At 35.7% G+C, this 20559-nt stretch overlaps 1 long non-coding RNA gene across 2 annotated transcripts in view; it reads right to left on the bottom strand.

The window, feature by feature from the left end:
- Positions 1-2072: 2072 nt before the first annotated feature.
- LOC141585650 (uncharacterized) overlaps positions 2073-20559 on the bottom strand; it is a 209504-nt gene continuing 191017 nt past the window's right edge. For both annotated transcript variants that reach the window (XR_012519253.1, XR_012519252.1), the window contains exons 8-9: positions 19994-20118; positions 2073-4796 (exon numbers count right to left, since the gene is read on the bottom strand). This is a non-coding gene — a long non-coding RNA (uncharacterized LOC141585650). The remainder of the gene's footprint in view (positions 4797-19993; positions 20119-20559) is intronic.

The following is a 20559-nucleotide window of genomic DNA, read 5'->3' on the forward strand; positions in this document are numbered from 1 at the left end:
GTAGGAAGTAAATCTTTAATAAAATTTGACATATTCCCTTTGAATTATTATTTCACAAAATGAGAGACATGAATCAATGCAACAAAAATGGAGTATCTATCCAGCCTATTGTTTACTTGCAACTTGTAAATACTATTTACAAAGATCTCTTTGAAATGTCATTCTGCACGTCTCATGTCCTACTCAGCCCAGTGATCTATTTGAAAGTAACAATTATAAAGGAATTGTTGAAGGGTGGAAAGTCTACCCTCCATGTCATAATTCTTAAAGATTTTAGATTAATTTAGTAGATTGATGTGGAACTCTTCTGTCAGTTTTACAATGCTATATAAACATAAGAAATTATTATAATTTCTTCTCTGGTTTCCTTTACATAGGCGTTTTAAAAACCTATGGGTTCAATACTTCTCAACAGAGTCAGTTTTCCCTGATACGCATGTGAGTATATGTTGGGGTTGATATGTGTGGCTGCCAAGTAGGAGTTCACTTTTCCCCTCCTCCTCTGTCCATGTCAGGGGTCTCTACCAAGGGAACTATCCTTGGTCTCTTGCTGCACTCCTTACTAATTTCACCCCATAAGGAGATATGAGTGACCATCAAGTCTCAATGTGGTAGAGTTTTTCTACTAATGTGCTCTAAGCATTGCTTATATGCTCAGTTAAACTGTTGAAGGTTTAGACTTTATGGGAAAATATGGGGAAACTGAGACCATTAGGAAGCTCATTTGCCATGCGCCTTAACCATATTCTACAAACTAGGTTTTATGTCAGTAATTGAACTGATGTTTTGATCTCTGCATGAATACTTCTTTTGTGTCTCAATTTATTTGAGACTGGGACAAGAGTGATATAATTTACTTGAACCCCTAAAATGTTGAGAGTAACACCTATTGCCATCAGCAATAGAGTTCCACAATAAAATTACTTTGAAGTGCTTCTCTAATATCTGATTTATCCACTTTTCTGCAAAGAAAGGTAGAATCAGCATAGTGTGATTTATTCTACAGAATTCTGCATATGTGTGCTGTACACACATAAAATTTACAGTTGTTTCTTCTACTTTTGCTAATTCTAAATCAGAATAAAAAGAATAGATTATAAATATGCCATCAAAACAGCTAATGATTCATGATCTTGTTTCTAACTGGGGTTTACTTCCTGCTGTAATTTTCTTTTCAAAAAAAAAGTATTAAAATGTCAATAATGACAAACTGCATTTCAGTGATTTATATTTCACTGTTTAGAAAATCTGATTGAATAATTTGACTGATCTTCTAAAGACATTTTTAAAATCTCATAAGCCTACCTCAGATTCCAACCTTCACAAGCACCATGTGCATTGATGCCATCAGTTCTGACTACTACAAATTGCTTCATCTGTTAGCTTGTCTCCCATATTCAGGGATCAAATCCTTGTCTTCTATTTTAGAATTTGCTGTAGTCAATAAAATAGTTACCTACAAATATATAGAAAAAGGTATAGTAAATTGTTCATTTTGGATTAATAATTTTGTTTTGACAAATGGTACGCTTGAGAAATAAATTTGCAATTAATTGATTTCTTTTAATCTCCCTTAAATTTCTTTAAGATATGCTTCACACTGATAGAATTGTTTTTTAAAAAATTATTTTTAAATACTTTTTTCATCTGACACTCAGTGGGGTGTTTTTCTTATTTTATATACATGCACACTGAGATTGGAGAAAATCAAGGGAATCACTCAAGGGTTCATGGCTGTGTCCAAAAGAAATGCTAAGACATTTCTGAGCCTATTTTTATGAAATTTTAGTTGCCAAAGTGCATCCCAGGACTATTAGCTAAATTAGTAGAGGCCTGAAGCAAAAAAATTTTTTTAAAGTAAGAACTTTGTTGAGTGTCTTGAGTGTTTGTTTGATTTTTGACCAAGGTTAATTGATTAGTTGGGATGAACTGGAAAGTGAAACAGCTGAGCACATCTGGTGTCAATTGATAAGAACGAGGGCCACACTCAATTCCCTCCTAGGAAGAAAGGAACTGCCCTCTCCTTGACAGCTTAGTCATGCATTCTTGCCTCTGCTGCCTAATGTCACTGTTGGAAGTCCCTAACAGAAATAGTCTCTATCCTCTGACAGAAGAAGGAAAGTGGGTTTGTAATTTAAAGAGACCTTTAAGCTGCTGAATAGCCCTATTCCTCTTTTCCTCCATTAGTGTTTGCTGACTACTTTCAAGTGGGTGAAACTGTAGGGTGAGACTCTTGTCTAAGAACCTCTCCCTCCCACTTCTGTGATAAGGCATCAAGTAGAATAAACTCACGTGATTAACATCAAAGCTTATATGTGTATAGTTTTTCCTTTAGATACTTTCGTAACTCTCTCTCTCTCTCTCTCTCTCTCTCTCTCTCACACACACACACACACACACACAGACACACACACACACACAGACACACAGACACACATGTACATACGCAACCACACACACACTCTTAAAGAAAGACAAGTCTGTTACCTGAGCAACAGGCATTATTCTTAGTCCAGTATTTTTGGCTTTATTTGAAAAAGGGAAAAAATCCTCAGATGACTGAGTTATTCTTTAATGTATTCTGCAATGTTTAGCAGATATGAAAAATGATAATCTAGACCATACTTTGAAAGTTTAATATGTATAGGAACCACTTAGGGATCTTGTTAAATGGCAGTTTCTGAGTAAGTCCGTATTTCTAAATGAGCTCCCATGGGACAATAGTTCTTTTGGTCTTCAGACTACACTTTGAGTAGTATAGCAAGCATCTAAATTATGACTACAGAAGGTAGTAGGAAAAAGAGCAAAACAATTTTTTTACTTTCTACAGTTTTCATGCAAGTACATTTTGCTTTCTCATCTTGGGTATGCTTTCTGTCTTTTTTTTTTTTCTTTCTGGAAGTCTCAGAAAAAAAAAAAAAGAAAAAAAAAAAGAATATCCTTGAGGCCAAACTTATCAGGTTTTGTTTTTCCTGCCTGAACACAGCATAACATTTTAAAAATGTCATCTATATGTAAGTAATGCTTGAGTTAGCATATTTTTCTAGTACCTGGCTTATAAATATTTACATGGTAGTAGACATCTATTATTTGGATTGTAGACCCAAATTCTGTGTTTTGTAAATTCAATTGAATCCAACATATTAACAAGGAATCTTGTTAGTAACCTAATTAGCTATTCAATCCCAATAATCCCCAGCAAGGACATGGGAATATATATTTATGGTAGATGAGGAAAATATGCTACAGTGCTTAGTCATTTGTGTAGATTAGTTTCAGTCACTGTTGATATGACAAGGGCAACCTGCCTCTTGGTCAGCAGCAGGAAAGAGTTGGAGAAGAAGGCAGGCTTCCCCTCTCATGTCATAGAGCCTGGTGTGGAAGTATAATAAAGGTACAGCAAATTTCCTGCACATTTTTTGTGTTTTAAAGTTCTATTGAAATATTACCTCTATGAGGATTCTGGTAATAAGCACTTCCTTTAGCTCTGTAATAGTATTCAGTAAACATTTTACTCAGAACACTTTGTTTATTAATGTAACAAATGCATGTTAAATGCCTATTTACTAGGAGGCATAAAGATGGAAAGCAAAGTCTCTAACCCTACAGATGCTACTATTAAGGTGGCAGGTATACAGGCAGCCATGTATGATGACATGAGATAATATATATTATAGGTTATGCCTGAAATGCAGTGGGAACCCAATAGAATAAAACAAATCAGTGACAATGTTATAAAAGATACAGTATTAAAACTGATGCTTGAAGACTCTACTTAAAAGGTTGGGGGTGGGGGATTAATGAGTACAAATATACAGTCTGATAAAAGAAATAAGACCTAGTACTTGCTGTATCAGCAGAGTAACTATAGCTTACAATAATCTATTATGTATTTCAAAAAACTGAAAGAAAATAATTTCTATATTTCTAGCATAAACAAAAGACATATTTAAGATGATGGATATTTCAATTATACAAATTTGATCTTTTCAAATTACATGAATTTATTATATAATATACTAAAAAATGTACATCTATTACATATCAATAAAAACTAAAATGAAAAAAAAAGGATGAGGTGTTTTTTCCCCCCCCCCCAAGCAGACAGATTTTGTTTGGGAGAGGAGAATAAGAGAAGGCAGGAGACCATCCCAAGGAAAGAAGGTAGCATATTCAAAAGGCAGGGCTTATTAGAAAATGTGACCCATTTAGGTATCACCATGTACTTTGGAAATGAAGGAGTGTGATTTGTGATGGGAGACTGAGGAAGAGCAATATTGAGCAGATAAACAAGGCCACAATATTAAGAATCTTCCATCCTTAAAAGAATAAAAGGTTAAATCTTATCTTTAAGTTGCAGGGAGTCATAAAATGTGAGTATCTGTAATACCACAGTCTTGTATCCAAATAAGTTACATGAAATTTCTCTACTTTGATAAAGTGAATAAATGAATAAACTATTTTTTAGGACAATTGTTTTCACACCAATTAGTTTAACATTTCAAAATCAAGTGTTTTTAGTTTCGAACTACATTTTCATCTACATTTTGCACATGCTTTTCCTCAGGTAAAGAAAAAACCTGCCATCTTCTTGCACCTCAAGCGTGTGTCTCCATTCTCCTGTTTCCTTGCTACGAGAGTAGAAATGGCCATGTATTCTATCGTATTCCCATCAACACCTTCCTCCACCCACTACAGATATCAACTGTTGAGCTGTAGCACACTGGCTCCTAGTTCCTTTATTCAGCTTCATACCTTCAGATGATTGAAACACAAACATCACTTAGTCTGATGTTCTGGAGAGAGAGAAGAGAGAAAGAATTAAAGAGAGAGACAGATTAGTGATTTGAATATCAAAATTAATAATCCAACTTTTATGAAATGTGAAATGTGAATGGAAAGAGTGCAATTTACAGATGTTTAACAGTTATTGGCTAGCATAACTGAGTAATCTTATTTGAGCACTTGAAAACAAAAGAAGGATCTCCTTTGACAATGTTTGCCAAGCTTTTTAAAATGCATAGATTGAAAAGATGCTCTAAGTTCAAACCAAGTGTTATACAGAAAAAGTACTTATGACCAGTTTCCATTTTATGAATGTCAGGATGTATTTATCATTCTGAAATGAGAGATACGGGAGACAGGTACTTAGGAAACACGAGGTTACTGAAAGAATGTTTTCTATACTTGTAATTAAAATAGTGACTTACCTTTATGAACCGGCAATTTACTACAGGAGTACCTTTCCAGTAATATAAAAACACTGGTTTTAAAAGCACCTCATTAAACATGGTGTTTGCTAGGAATCTCTAAATTTAACTTGAAATATTGGTAAAAATGAGGCTAAGTCTGGCTGCTTCTTCAAATTAACTTAAATGCTTAAATAGAATGTCGTGATGAAAACTTTGAATTTTATAGATTTTAAGTAAGCAAAATGTCTACTTAAAGTGGCTATGTTTGCTTTTTATAAATACATTATCCTGCTTCATATATTTTTCTTTTATGAGCAGATCTTAAATTAAAAAATCTATAGGCACATATTGTATAGCAGATCTCTAGAATTTACTCATCTAGCATAATTGAAATTAAGGTATTATGCTCTTAAAAATTTGTTGAGCAAATATCATGTTGAATCTTCTTCTAATAACAGACGAAAACAACAACAAAGGAAAAAAGGAAACTTTGGGAGGTGTTAGAAATGTCTATTATCTTGATCGTAACAGTCATACCAATGGCTGTGTACACGTGTCCTGTTCTCCAAATTGAATGCATCAAACACATGTAGTTCTTTGTATATCAATTATATTTCAATAAAGCTTTTTTATTAAAAAGATAGAATTACTGTAGCCTTGTAGTATAGTTTGAAGTCCGGTAGTGTGATGCCTCCTGCTTTGTTCTTTTTGCTTAGAATTGACTTGGCTATGAGGGCTCTCTTTTGGTTCCATATGAAGTTTAAGGTGTTTTTTTCCAGTTCTGTGAAGAAGGTCATTGGTAGCTTGATGGGAATAGCGTTGAATCTGTAAATTACTTTGGGCAGTATGGCCATTTTCACGATGTTGATTCTTCCTAACCATGAACATGGAATGTTTCTCCATCTGTTTGTATCCTCTCTTATTTCGTTGAGCAATGGCTTGTAGTTCTCCTTGAAGAGGTCCTTTACGTTCCTTATTAGTTGTATTCCTAGGTACTTTATTCTCTTTGTAGCAATCGTGAATGGCAGTTCATTCTTGATTTGGCTCTCTTGAAGTCTATTACTGGTGTATAGGAATGCTTGTGATTTTTGCACGTTGATTTTGGATCCTGAGACTTTGCTGAAGTTGTTTATCAGTTTCAGGAGATTTTGGGCTGAGATGATGGGGTCTTCCAGATATACAATCATGTCATCTGCAAATAGAGACAATTTGATTTCCTCCTTTCCAATTTGGATACCCTTTATTTCTTTTTCTTGCCTGATTGCTCTGGCTAGAACTTCCAGTACTATATTGAATAGGAGTGGTGAGAGAGGGCATCCTTGTCTAGTGCCAGATTTCAAAGGGAATGCTTCCAGTTTTTGCCCATTCAGTATGATATTGGCTGTTGGTTTGTCATAAATAGCTTTTATTGTTTTGAGATATGTCCTATTTGACCCAGCAATTCCATTACTGGGTATATATCCAAAGGATTATAAATCATTCTACTACAAGGACACGTGCACACGAATGTTCATTGCAGCACTGTTTACAATAGCAAAGACCTGGAACCAACCCAAATGCCCAACGATGATAGACTGGATAGGGAAAATGTGGTACATATATACCATGGAATATTACGCAGCCATCAAAAACGATGAGTTCACGTCCTTTGTAGGGACATGGATGAACCTGGAAACCATCATTCTCAGCAAACTGACACAAGAGCAGAAAATCAAACACCGTATATTCTCACTCATAGGCGGGTGTTGAACAATGAGAACACATGGACACAGGGAGGGGAGCACTACACACTGGGGTCTGTTGGGGGGAAATGGGGGAGGGGCGGGGGGTGGGGAGGTGGGAAGAGATAGCATGGGGAGAAATGACAGATACAGGTGAGGGGACGGAAGGCAGCAAACCACACTGCCATGTGTGTACCTATGCAACAATCTTGCATGTTCATCACATGTACCCCAAAACCTAAAATGCAATAAAAAAATAAAAAAATAATAATAATAAAAGATAGAAAACAACATGTTTCTAAAAGTCTTTTCAGATTAGCATTCCTTCATTGGTCATAGTTCTAAGAGTTCGGAGAAAGAATGTGGGGGCAGATCCGACAAACTGAGCCTTAGATAGGAGCATAAAGAGTGACAAGCTGATTTCCTGATATCTCTGTGATGTAGAAATCAGCAGAAAAAAAACTTAGATCATGAACATGTATTTAAACTACAAAGAGCATGTGATAAGTTTAGTTTTTGAAGACGGTTTATTCTATAAATATGGCAGTGTACACACAACACCTTCTTGATTTACGATCCATGACAACGGTCACTAGAAGGAGTAGAGGGAACACAGCAGTTTTCTGATCCATGTTTTCTTCTGGGAAGTGCTAAAAGCACAACTTTGCTGTTCAGTTTTAAAGTTCTTACTCAGTTCTCATGGTTCCAAAATACAGCAGTCTGCAGGGAATATAAGATTAAATGATTTTGTTCCCAACTCCTACCACCTTCATAAAATACAGTTAAATTAGTGGCAAAGGCCAGTTGTCCTCAATGTCCCCAAATCCCAAAATAGACTGAATTAAAATACAGCATAGGATCCTTCTGGCTTCACTTTTTTTCTCATTCTAGAATCAGTCCATTTCTTTCCCCTTTTCAATAACACCCAATGCCCTTCACTCTACTTCAATTTCACAAGTAATTGTGATCTGCTTCCTAAATCTAGACCACCATTAGCAAATTATTTCTCTGCCCTTGCTCATACATAAAGTATATAAGGGAGATGGAAAAAGTAGAAAAAATGAGTCCATTTGATACAGTCATAATGTCAAATTTCAACTGATTCCTTGAGATTATACAACCATTCAATTTTCTATCTTTCTCTTATATTTTACTATTTTGTTCAGGAATAATTTTAGAATTTTCCCTTTATTTTCAAGCAAATAATCCCAATAGTCTCTCCTTTTTTCCAGATTTCAGTAGAGAGCCTCATTTCCTACTTTGTTTATCATTATAAATTCTATTATTATAAATAGTATTATCATAAATATTGTTATAAATACTAACTGCCAGGTACTCCATTACTGATTTTGATTATTTTCTAAGGTAGGAATTATTGTTAATTGAATTCCACAGATGAGATAATACATATAAAGAAGTTACGATGTTTCAAAACTGTTTTTTAATATCCTTTTTAATATTCCTTGGAATTCTCTATCTTCAAATCAAAGCAGTGAGATTTACTACCCCAGGGAAGAAAGGAGGTAGAAACTACCAAGAACAAATTAGCTGTTGATCAGTTTTGAGTCTCAAAGCTGTTATTCTTGATTACTTTAACTAGACAATAGCAATAAAAACCAAGTGTAGTTAAAAAAGACAAAAATTTTAAAAATGCCTTCCTTGTCCTTTTCCAGTGTATCTAGAGACAGATCAATCAACTTTATTATAGTTAATTTAAATGTATATATGTGTGTGTGTGTATATATGTATATATATACATATACATATATATACATATACATATACATATATATATATATATATATATATATATATATATATATATATATATATAAATGTAAGAACAAGAAAAGAAATCTCCCAACTTCCATTAAAATGAATGGTGGGAATAAACATGTAATTGAACTGCATTTTTTGACTCCTGGCCTGATTTCCAGAGAAGAGTGTTAGGATATTGAAGGAACTGTCCAGGGGAGGAGGTCTTTTACCACACCTTCTATTTGGAACTTTAACAAAAGTCCCCTTTGAATATGGTCCTGCTGCATTATAGAGCAGACTCAGTTTTGTTGATTGGAGAGGTAAGAATCTATTTAGCCCTTTTCAGCTTTCCTAGGCTCTCTACCGGCGGCAAATGACCTATAAATTCCTTGATGATCCTAGGGGTATGTGTGCAGATGGTGATGGCCATGTGGCTATGAGACATTCTAATACCACTGGAGCTGAGGGTTGATAGACTAGGTATTAAAGGGAAATTGGGGGCAAATAGGAGTATCAGTGGAATCAGTCAGCAGAGGGAAATGGATGATTCAATAAGGACGTAGTCTAAATTAGAACATAAAGTATGTGTTACATTAGCATCAACTTTGAGTAGTAAAAGCCAGAAGAAGTCTCTCGAATTAGTTCTATTGAAGCAGGACATTTTCCTGACTTTTTTGCATCACTTGAGACATGGTTGCCTCATTTACAGAGCCAGCACTCTCAGCATCTCACAGGAAGCAGTGCACAAGCCAATGAGTGCAGGAACTGGAGTGAATGAGAGTGCTGGAATTGACCAACCCCTTCAGCACCCATGGAATCAAACTCCACTCACTGGGACCTGCTGCATTCCATCCCTTGCAGGAGGAAACACACAGTTAAGCAGGCACAGGAACCATCAGGATGCTTTAGTACCAGCAGGAGTGAACTCTGTGCAGGCTTCATCACAGCATCCAGGTGGGAGTGCCCGCCACCCCAGAAGCTCCAGAGGGCATATTACAGTGTTCTTACAGCTCTGCCATCCATAATTGGCTTAAGAGTTAACAGCTCAGTGGGCCCTCTGCCTTTTCACATGAGGCAGCTACCCTCTGCCAATGAGGGCAAAATGCCAATGTGTCAGCCTTGTGTATCCACACTTGTGGCTCACAAGGTTTTGTTCAGCATCCAGGAAAAATGAGGTCCCATGAACAAATTGAAGAACGGTAAATGAGAGAGACTGTATTGCTGATGAAAGTGGCTCTCAGTGGGAAGGGAAGATGAAAAGGCGACGGGGCAGGAAGGTAATCTTCCCCTGAAGTTTGGCTGCCTTCCCCTGAAGTTTGGATACTTCTCCAAAGTTGCACCATCAAGTTGTCCCTCTGAGGTCAAGACATTTCTCTCTAATGTCCAGCCATAGTCCTATCTACTGGCTGAGTCTGGGGTTTTTATAGGAACAGGATGGGGCAAGGCAGGGCCATGGACATTTTAGGAACAGGCAATATTGGAGTGAGAAAACAGGGATATAAGTTCTTACTTTAGGCCACAATTTTGGGCTTTTCAGCTTAAGGGTGGGGTTCCACTGGGGACCTCCCCTTTTCTGCCTAGAATTTCTCTGCTTCCTGTCCCTATCACTGTCGTACCTTAGTAGAGACTTTCAAATTGTGGAGGATGCTGAAGAGGTATCAGCTCCGCTCCCTCCTTCAGTTTCAGATGGTTAAAATCCATGCATCTCCACCATTTCCTCATATATCCAACCAGAATCTGAAAGAGAAGTGGACCTGGCAATACTTCTGAAAGGAGGAGCATTTAACTGAGTCATCTGGGCAGGTACCAACTTCCTAAATTGCCAAATTACTGGACCACGTGAGATTACGAGGTTAGAAAATCACCTAATTCCCCTTAACACTATATACCGCTGTCTCTTGTCAAAAGGTTAGGAACTAACAAGAAAGATAATTTTGGTTACATCAAAATGAAGGGCATATTTTTTTCTTTCACAGCTAAGTGTAGTATATCAATAAACTTTTCTTAACAATTACAGCCCACTATGCCATGAGCACTGAAACTGATGACCACATTTTTCTTATTCATTATCTAAAGCACCAGTGTCTGTTTTGCCACTCATTATATACTTTTGAGATGTGAAGATATATGAGAAAATTTATTATTTTTCCTCTAAGGCATAGAGGCAGACAGCAGAGGCAGACATATAATTATGATTTTCAAAACTAAAATTTCAACCACCGATCATGAACTCATTTCTTTCCATTTTTCTGGAGCTCTCATACCTCAACTACCCCACTTTGTTATAGCATGTTCATTCTTAATTTTATTAGTAGTTTTTTGCCCTATATCTATCAACATGTTGTTTCTTCCTAAGGAGCAAAAAGAAATTTATTTGAACACTCTGCCTTTTTAGGCAGTCATCCAACTTCTGTTTTTTTGTCTATTTTAATGAAATTTAGAATCCCTGCAGCCATTTCCCTTGCAGACTTTCTCTCTCTCTAGCTCTTTCTTTCTTTCTCTTTTTTATTTTTGTCTCTTATCTTTCCTCCTCACTAGCTTCATAAATCTTACCTAGGAACTAAGAATTAGTCTTAGTACCTAGCAATAGTTTATTGATTTCCTGTTGTTAGGTGGAAGAGCATATTTCTGTTCTCTTGAGCAGCTCTGGAAACCTTGATTCTGACAAGATCTTCTTTATTGATGCTTTCTTCTCTCATAGATCTAGTGAAATGCATTCTTGTAATTATTTTCCCTCCTCCTTGTTACCTCTATTATAATTCTTTTGTTTAGTGTTTTTACCTTTTTTACTTCCTATCTCCTGACCATGCAAGCCTTTACTTTTCTAAGGCTGATCTACTAACTGCTTTCTAAGCATGCTGTATACATTTCTACCTCCGAAGTTCTTGGTCATCTCAAAAGCATCACTGTGAGAAATGAAGAGCACAGGGCTTGCATCACATATATTAGGGTAGATTCTTAGCTTAGCCATTTAATAACTGTGTTGCCTTTGATAGTTTCTAAACACTTTAAGTGTAAGTTTTATTATCTGTAAAAAATGGATAATTATGTTTATATATAACTGTTGCTTGATGATTTAAATAAAGTTAACCTTAAAAGTGGCAACAGTGGTTGGCATATAAGGTATACTAATAAGTGATAGCAATTTTTATGTTTGGAATTATAAGCATATATTTTATCTATTTCCCTCCACACAGGAACACTAAGATCATAAACATTCATCAGAGCTTGGTTAAAATTCTACATCTTTCAAGAAGCATAGAATTTTTGCTCTAAATTCTGGTGTTTACTTGCACCTTGGAAGAAATTTTAAAATATATATTGTTCATTACTCCCCTCTAAATTTTATAGAGAGAATAATCATTTAGAAGACACTTCTGAGATGATCATCATAAAGACTGTATGAGGTAAAAATAGGTACTCACTGTGTAAGAACATTTCAAGAGTATAGATCAATTTCATCCCTCTTAAATGTGTGCTATTGTATCACACGTTATTTTTACGTAAGTTATTAAAACACTGTATATTGTTCTTTATTGTTTAAATAGTCAATCATGCTTTAAAGAGATGTACATAATAAGAACACTATATACTTAACCATATAGTTATTATTTCCAATACTTGTCTGTTCTACATGAAGATCCACATTTCCATCTGAAGTAATTTTTCTTGTAACCTGAGGTACTTCCTTTGATTATTTTTAGGTTTTGCACATGTGCAAAAGTCTTTACTTCTCTTTAATTTTGGAAATATGATTTAAATGAATGCATAGTTCTAGGTTGACTGTATATTTTATAGTGCATTAAATGTTACTTCACCATCTTCTCACATTGCTTTTCACAACAAATATGCTGCTATCTTCATTTCTTTTTATATGACATTTTTTTGTCTCTAGCACTTTCTAAGAGATCCTACCAACGCTGGTTTTGAGCAAATTGTGACGTACCTTAGTGTAGTTAATTTGTTTCATTTCCTCTCCTTGGAATTTATTGACCGTTTTAGATGTATAGATTTATAATTATTATCCACTTGGAAGATAATCAAACACTATTTCTTCACATCATTTTTCTGTGTTCCCTCCTCTCCTCTTTCCTTGGTGATTCAATTGCATGTGGTTAGGCTGCCTAAAGGTGCTTATCGGCTTGCTGATTCTGTGCTTATTTCTTTTAAGTCTCTTTTGTTCCATATTTTATTTTCAATAATATTAATTGCTATGCTATCAAAGTCCTTCATCTTTTCAATGCAATATCTGATCTGCTATTGATTCCATCCAGTGTGTGTCTCAGCATTTGCATTGTAGTTCTCCTCTCTGTGAGTTTAACTTCAATATATTTTGTGTTTTTCATTTCTTTACTAAAAATTTGAACACATGGGATACAGTTTATAAAAATGTTCTTAATATCTTGTATGCTAATTCTAATATCTGTTCTGTTGCTTTCTATTGATTATTTCCATGCCATTATAAGACATATTTCTATGCCCATTTTGCAAGCCTTTTAAATTTTGATTGTGTGCCAGACTTTGTGAATCTTATTTCATCAGTGCTGTTATTTTATATTGCTATAAATATCCTTGAACTTCATTTCAATATGAAATTAAGTTATTGGTAACAGTTTGATCTTCTCAGATGCCTCTCTCTCTCTCTCTCTCTCTCTCTTTATGTGTGTGTGTGTGTATCTATCTTTCTATGTATCTATTGATCTATCTATCTATTTTTATTATCTTTAAGTTCTGGGATACATGTGCAGAATGTACAGGTTTGTTACACAGGTATACATATCCCATGGTGATTTGCTGCACTCATCAACCAATCATCTACATTATGTATTTCTCCTAATGCTATTCCTACACTTGACCCCCAATTCCTGACAGGCCCTGGTGTGTGATGTTCCTCTCCCTGTGTCCACGTGTTCTCATTGTTTAACTCCCACTTTTGAGTGAGAACGTGGTGTTTGGTTTTTTGTTGCTGTGTTAGTTTGCTGAGAATGATGGTTTCCAGCTGCATTCATGTCCACATAAAGGACATAAACTCATTCAATTGTATGGTTGCATAGAATTCCAAGGTATATATGTGCTATATTTTCTTTATCCAGTCTATCATTGATGAGTATTTGGGTTGGTTCCAACTTTATGCTATTGTGAATAGTGCTGCAATAAACATATGTGTGCATGTGTCTTTATAGTAGAATGATTTAGCATCCTTTTATATACCAAATAATAGGATTGATGGGTTAAATAGTATTAATTTAATTAATTAATTGCTGAGTTAGATGGGTGGTGTTATTTTCAAGGTGTTTGTCCTGTTCCATTAGTTATGGATGCTTGACGAATCATCACACTGTCTTCCACAACGGTTGAATTAATTTACACACCCACCAACAGAGTAAAAGTGTTCCTATTTCTCCACATCCTCTCCAGCGTCTGTTGTTTCCTGAATTTTTAATAATTGCTATTCCAGCTGGTGTGAGATGGTATCTCAATGTGATTTTAATTTGCATTTCTCTAATGACCACTGATGATGAAATTTTTTTCATATGTTTGTTGGCTGCATAAATGTCTTCTTTTGAGAAATGTCTGTTCATATCCTTCACCCACTTTTTGAAGGGTTGTTGGTTTTTTTTCTTGTAAATTTGTTTAAGATCTTTGTAGATTCTGGATATTAGCCCTTTGTCAGATGAGCAGATTGCAAAAAATGTTCTCCCATTCTGTAGGTTGCCTGTTCACTCTGATGATAGCTTCTTTTGCTGTGCAGAAGCTCTTTAATTAGATCCCATTTGTCAATTTTGGCTTTTGTTGCAATTGCTTTCCGTGTTTCAGTCATGAAGTCTTTACCCATGCTTATGACCTGAATGGAATTGTCAAGGTTTTCTTCTAGGGCTTTTATGGTTTTAGGTTTTATGTTTAAGTCTTTAATCCAACTCAAGTTTTGTATAAAGTGTAAGGAAGGGGTCCAGTTTCAGTTTCCTGCATATAGTTAGCCAGTTTTCCCAATGCCTTTTACTAAATAGGGACTACTTTCCCCATTGCATATTTTTGTCAGGTTTGTCTAAGATGAGATTGTTGTAGATGCATGGTGTTATTTTCAAGGAGTTTGTCCTGTTCCATTGGTCTAGATATCTGTTTTGCTACCAGTACCATGCTGTTGACCATCATGGCTATCCAGGCTCTTTTTTGGTTCCATATGAAATTTAAAGTAGTTTTTTCTAACTCTGAAGAAAGTCAATGGTAGATTAATGGGAATAGCATTGAATATATACATTACTTTGGGGAGTATGGCCATTTTCACAATATTGATCTTCCTATCTACGGGCATGGAATGCTTTTTCATTTGTTTGTGTTCTCTCTTATTTTCTTGAGCAGTGGTTTGTAGTTCTCCATGAAGAGGTCCTTCACATCCCCTGTAAGTTATATTCCTGGGTATTTTATTTTCTTTGTCACAATTGTGAATGGGAGTTCACTTATGATTTGGCTCTGCTTTTCTATTATTTGTTTATAGGAATGCTTTTGATTTTTGCACATTAATTTTGTATCCTGAGACTTAGCTGAAGTTGCTTATTAGCTTAAGGAGTTTTGGGGCTGAGACAATGGGGTTTTCTAAATATACAATCATGTCATCTGCAAACAGGGAAAATTTGACTTTCTTTCTTTCTATTTGAATATTCTTTATTCTTTATATCTATTCTTGCCTGACTGGCCTGGCCAGAACTTCCAATACTAAGTTGAACAGAGTGGTGAGTGAGGATATCCTTGTCTTTTGTCAGTTTTCAAAGGGAATGCTTCCAGCTTTTTCCCACTTAGTATGATATTGGCTTTGGGTTTGTCATAAATAGGTCTTATTATTTTGAGATAGATTCCATCAATACCTCATTTATTGAGTGTTTGTTGCATAAAGGGATGCTGAATTTTATTGAAGGCCTTCTCTGCATCTATTGAAGTAATCGTGATTTTTGTCATTAGTTCTGTTCATGTGATTGATTACATATATTGATTTGCATATGTTGAAGCAGCCTTGCATCCCAGGGATAAAGCCAACTTGACCGTAGTGGATAGGCTTTTTAATGTGCTACTGTGTTAAGTTTAACTGTATTTTATTGAGGATTTTCACATGGATGTTCATCAGGGATATTGGCCTAAAATTTTGTTGTTGTTGTTGTGTCTCTGCCAGGTTTTGTTATCAGGATAATGCTGGCCTTATAAAAAGAGTTAAGTAGGAGCCCTTCTCTTTATATTATTTGGAATAGTTTCAGAAAGAATGGTACCAGCTCCTCTTTGTACCTCTGGTAGAATTTGGCTGTAAATCCTTCTGGTCCTGGGATTTTTGTGGTTGGTAGGCTATTAATAACTGCCTCAATTTTAGAACTTTTTATTGATCTATTCAGGAATTTCACTTCTTCCTGGTTTAGTGTTCGGAAGGTGTAAATGTTCAGGAATTTATCCATTTCTTCTAGATTTTCTAGTTTATTTTCATAGAGTTGTTTATCATGGTAGTTTGTATTTCTGTGGGATCAGTGGTTATATTTTCTTTATCATTTTTTTATTATGTCTATTTGATTCTTCTCGCTTTTCTTCTTTATTAATCTGGCTAGCAGTCTATGTATTTTGTTATTTTTTTCAAAAACCAGCTCCTGGCTTGATTGATTTTTTTGAAGGTTTTTTCACATCTCTATCTGTTTCAGTTCTGCTCTGATCTTTATTTTGTGTCTTTTGCTAGCTTTTGAATTTGTTTGCTCTTGCTTCTCTAGTTCTTTTCATTGTGATGTTAGGGTGTCAATTTTAAATCTTTCCCACTTTCTCCTATGGGCATTTAGTGCTATAAATTTCCCTCTAAACACTGCCTTAGCTGTGTCCCAGAGATTCTGGCATGTTGTGTCTTTGTTCTCATTGGTTTCAAAAAAATTTATTTATTTCTTACTTCATTTTGTTATGTACCAGTAGTCATACAAGAGCAGGTTGTTCAGTTTCCACGTAGTTGTGCAGTTCTGAATGAGTTTCTTAATCCTGAGTTCTAATTTGATTGCACTGTGGTCTGAGAGACTGTATGTTATGATTTCTGTTCTCTGGTGTTTGCTAATGAGTGTTTTATTTCCAATTATGTGGTCAATTTTATAATAACTGCTATGTGATGCTGAGAACAATGTGTATTCTGTTTATTTGTGGTGGAAAGTTCTGTAGATGTGTATTAGGTCCACTTGGTCTAGAGCTGAGTTCAAGTCATGAATATCCTTGTTAATTTTCTCTCTTATTGATCTGTCTAATATTGACAGTGGGGTGTTAAAGTGTCCAGCTATTATTGCATGAGAGTCTAAGTATCTTTGTAGGTCTCTAAAAACTTGCTTTATGAACCTGGGTGCTCCTGCACTGGGTGCATATATATTAAGGATAGTTAGCTCTTCTTGTTACATTGATCCCTTTACCATTATGCAATGCCCTTCTTTGTCTTTTTTGATCTTTGTTGGTTTAAAGACTTTTATCAGAGACTAGGTTTGCAAACCCTGCTTTTTTTTTTTTTTCTTTCCATTTGCTTGGTAAATATTTCTCCATCCCTTTATTTTGAGCCTATGTGTGTCTCTGCACATGAGATGGGTCTCCTCAATACAGTACACTGATGGTTCTTGACTTTTTATCCAATTTGCCAGTCTGGTCTTTTAATTGGGGCATTTAGCCCATTGACATTTAAGGTTCATGTTGTTATGTGTTAATCTGATCGGTCATAATTATGCTAGCTGGTTATTTTGCCCATTAGTTGATTCGGTTTCTTCATAGTGTTGAAGCCTTTACATTTTGGTATGTTTTTGCAGTGGTTGGTATCTATTTCTCTTTTCCATATTTAGTGCTTCCTTCGGGAGCTCTTGTAAGGCAGGCCTGGTGGTGACAAAATCCCTTACCATTTGCTTGTCTGTAAAGGATTTTATTTATTCTTTGCTTATGAAGCTTAGTTTGGCTGGATATGAAATTCTGAGTTGAAAATTCTTTTTCTTTAAGAATGTTGAATATTGTCCACCACTCTCTTCTGGCCTGTAGGGTTTTTGCAGAGAGATCTGCTGTTAGTCTCATAGGCTTCCCTTTGTGGATAACCTGATCTTTCTCTCTGGCTGCGCTTAACATTTTTTCCTTCATTTCAACCTTAATTTTCTGATGATTAGGTGTCTTGGGGTTGCTCTTCTCAAGGAGTATCTTTTTGGTGTTTTTTGTATTTCCTGAATTTGAATGTTGGCCTGTCTTGCTAGGTTGGGGAAGTTCTCCTTGATAATATCCTAAAGTGTGTTTTCCAACTTGGTTCCATTCTCCCTGTCACTTTCAAGTACACCAATCAAATGTAGGTTTGGACTTTTCACATAGTCCCATATTTGTGGAGGGAATTTACATATTTACGGAGGGACTTTGTTCATTCCTTTGCATATTTTCTCTCCAATCTTGTCTAACTTTTGCCTCAAGACTTGCCTGTATTCTAAGGACTATTGATAATCTCATTTTCATTCTTTGAATTTCTCCACTACAATTTCAACAAATGTTGTTTTTGCTTAAATTAGACAAGGTTAGTTTTCTAATAAAAATCAAAGAAGTTGGTCTAACACAGAAACAATAACTATACATAGTTTGACATCTAATGTACACAGATACTAAATAGTAATGTTAGTTACCTGGGGAAAATATTTTAGGAATGAGTGAGCTATTTTTATATTTGTAGCCATTATATTTATATGTATCTGATTTTTAAGCAAACTATTGCAACAGTTCAATCCACGTTACAATAGATGTCTTCATTTTGTAAACAACCTTGACTGTAAAAAGTGAACACCATTCCGTTTTTGGAATCTTCTGAAATGAAGGAAAAACAAGAGGATAAGTAAATTCCTCTGACTAACGTGGAAAGAAGAACTTTGAGATTTTGTAATCATCTCTGCAGTAAAGGGAGAAAGATGCAGCACAAATGTAAGGTGAAGATCTTATAATCTGATTGTTGTGGACTGAGAATACCAAGCTGGCTTCTAAGGCATCTATGACAGAGCATAGGTGACAATTGCCAGGCACACTGAAATTAAAGTTGCTTTCTACTGCATGGTCAAAAAAAAAAGAACAAAATGATGCTAACTTTGCTGTGGTTGAAATGAGGAAGAGTTTTGTCCAACATGGAATATTGAGGGAACAAAAATATGAAGGAAGCTGGAAAAGGGCGACTGATGAAGGTTGTGGAAGGACAGTCCAGGTAGGGGCTGTAGCAGGAGATAAATCTGAAAACAGTCCTCTCCTGAAGGCCCTTGGTGATAAGTGAAATGTCTGGACTTCTCCAAACTCAGAGAATGGGCATTCAGCTATTTTAGAAAAAGTAAAACAGAATGTTGGAAAATATTGTGCCACTCAAGCTGGAAGTACACTAGATTACCATTTGTAATAGGGCATTTCTTGGACATAAAGTTGGCAATATGATAAAAGAATTTAGGGGGATGAGTTACTGGACCACTGAAGTTTTATGTTTTATAGCACTTCAGTTAAATCACTTTATTTACTCTGTCTTCTCACAGATACATTATATGCAAATAATATATTCTTCCTTCTCAAGTTTATTCTTCATTTAGCTTCAAAACATTAACTGACATTATATTTAAGTAAGCTTCTTATTTTAAAATAGATTCACAGAAAAAAATGTGTAGATATCACAGAGTTCCCATATAGCCTTTTATTTCTTTTATTATTATTATCACTGTAACAAATTACCACGAATGTAGCATCACACACACACACACACACACACACACACACACAAAAATACCCTCCATTTAATCATTACAGTTCTGTAAGTAAGAAGTAAAACATGGGTCGAAGGGTCTCACAGGACTAAAATCAAGTTATCCATGGGGCTGTGTTTCTGAAAGTTCCAGGAGAGACTTGATTTCCACCTTCTATTGGACACCCACATTCCATAGTTCACAGTCCCTCTCCATGTTCAAAGCCACTGTTGGCCCATGGAGTTGCTTTCATGCTTCAAATTATTCCTCTATTCTGTTGTCTCACCTGTCTCCTCACTATCAGGATAAGTTCTTTGCTTCTCAAGATTTGTGTGATTAGATTGGGCCCACACAGATAATCCAATATCGGCTTATCTTGGGGTCTTTAAAGTAACACATCCACAGGTTCTGGAGATTAGGACCTGGACATCTTTGTGGGAAAATGTTACTCTGCCTATGAGACCCACACCAGGATTCTGCTATCATTAACATCTTATATTATGATATATATGTCAGAATTAATGATGAGATATTGACACACTTTATTAACTAATATCCATACATCCTTCAAATTTCTTTAGTTTTTAACAAATACCTTTTTTTCCTGTTCCAGAATAACATGCTGGATAACAGTTCTCATGTCCTTAGGCGCCTCTTAGCTATGACAGTTTCTCTGTTTTTGATGACTCGGAGAGTTTTGAGGAGTACTTATGGAAGTCTCTAAATAATGACATGAAAGAATGAGGAGTTGTGCTCACACATGAACTCTAACATTAAGAAATAAAGAGTTATGCTCCTATTCCTTAAAGGCAAATTATCTACACAAATTACTTGACATTCTGTTGCACAAGAGATGTAGTTTTGACCTCATTTATTTATTCAGTCATTTTTTTTTTTTTTTTTTTGAGACGGAGTTTCGCTCTTGTTACCCAGGCTGGAGTGCAATGGCGCGATCTCGGCTCACTGCAACCTCCGCCTCCTGGGTTCAGGCAATTCTCCTGCCTCAGCCTCCTGAGTAGCTGGGATTACAGGCACGCGCCACCATGCCCAGCTAATTTTTTGTATTTTTAGTAGAGACGGGGTTTCACCATGTTGACCAGGTTGGTCTCGATCTCTCGACCTTGTGATCCACCTGCCTCGGCCTCCCAAAGTGCTGGGATT

Source organism: Saimiri boliviensis, chromosome 9, assembly GCF_048565385.1.
Source record: "Saimiri boliviensis isolate mSaiBol1 chromosome 9, mSaiBol1.pri, whole genome shotgun sequence".
Classification (NCBI taxonomy): Eukaryota; Metazoa; Chordata; class Mammalia; order Primates; family Cebidae; genus Saimiri; species Saimiri boliviensis.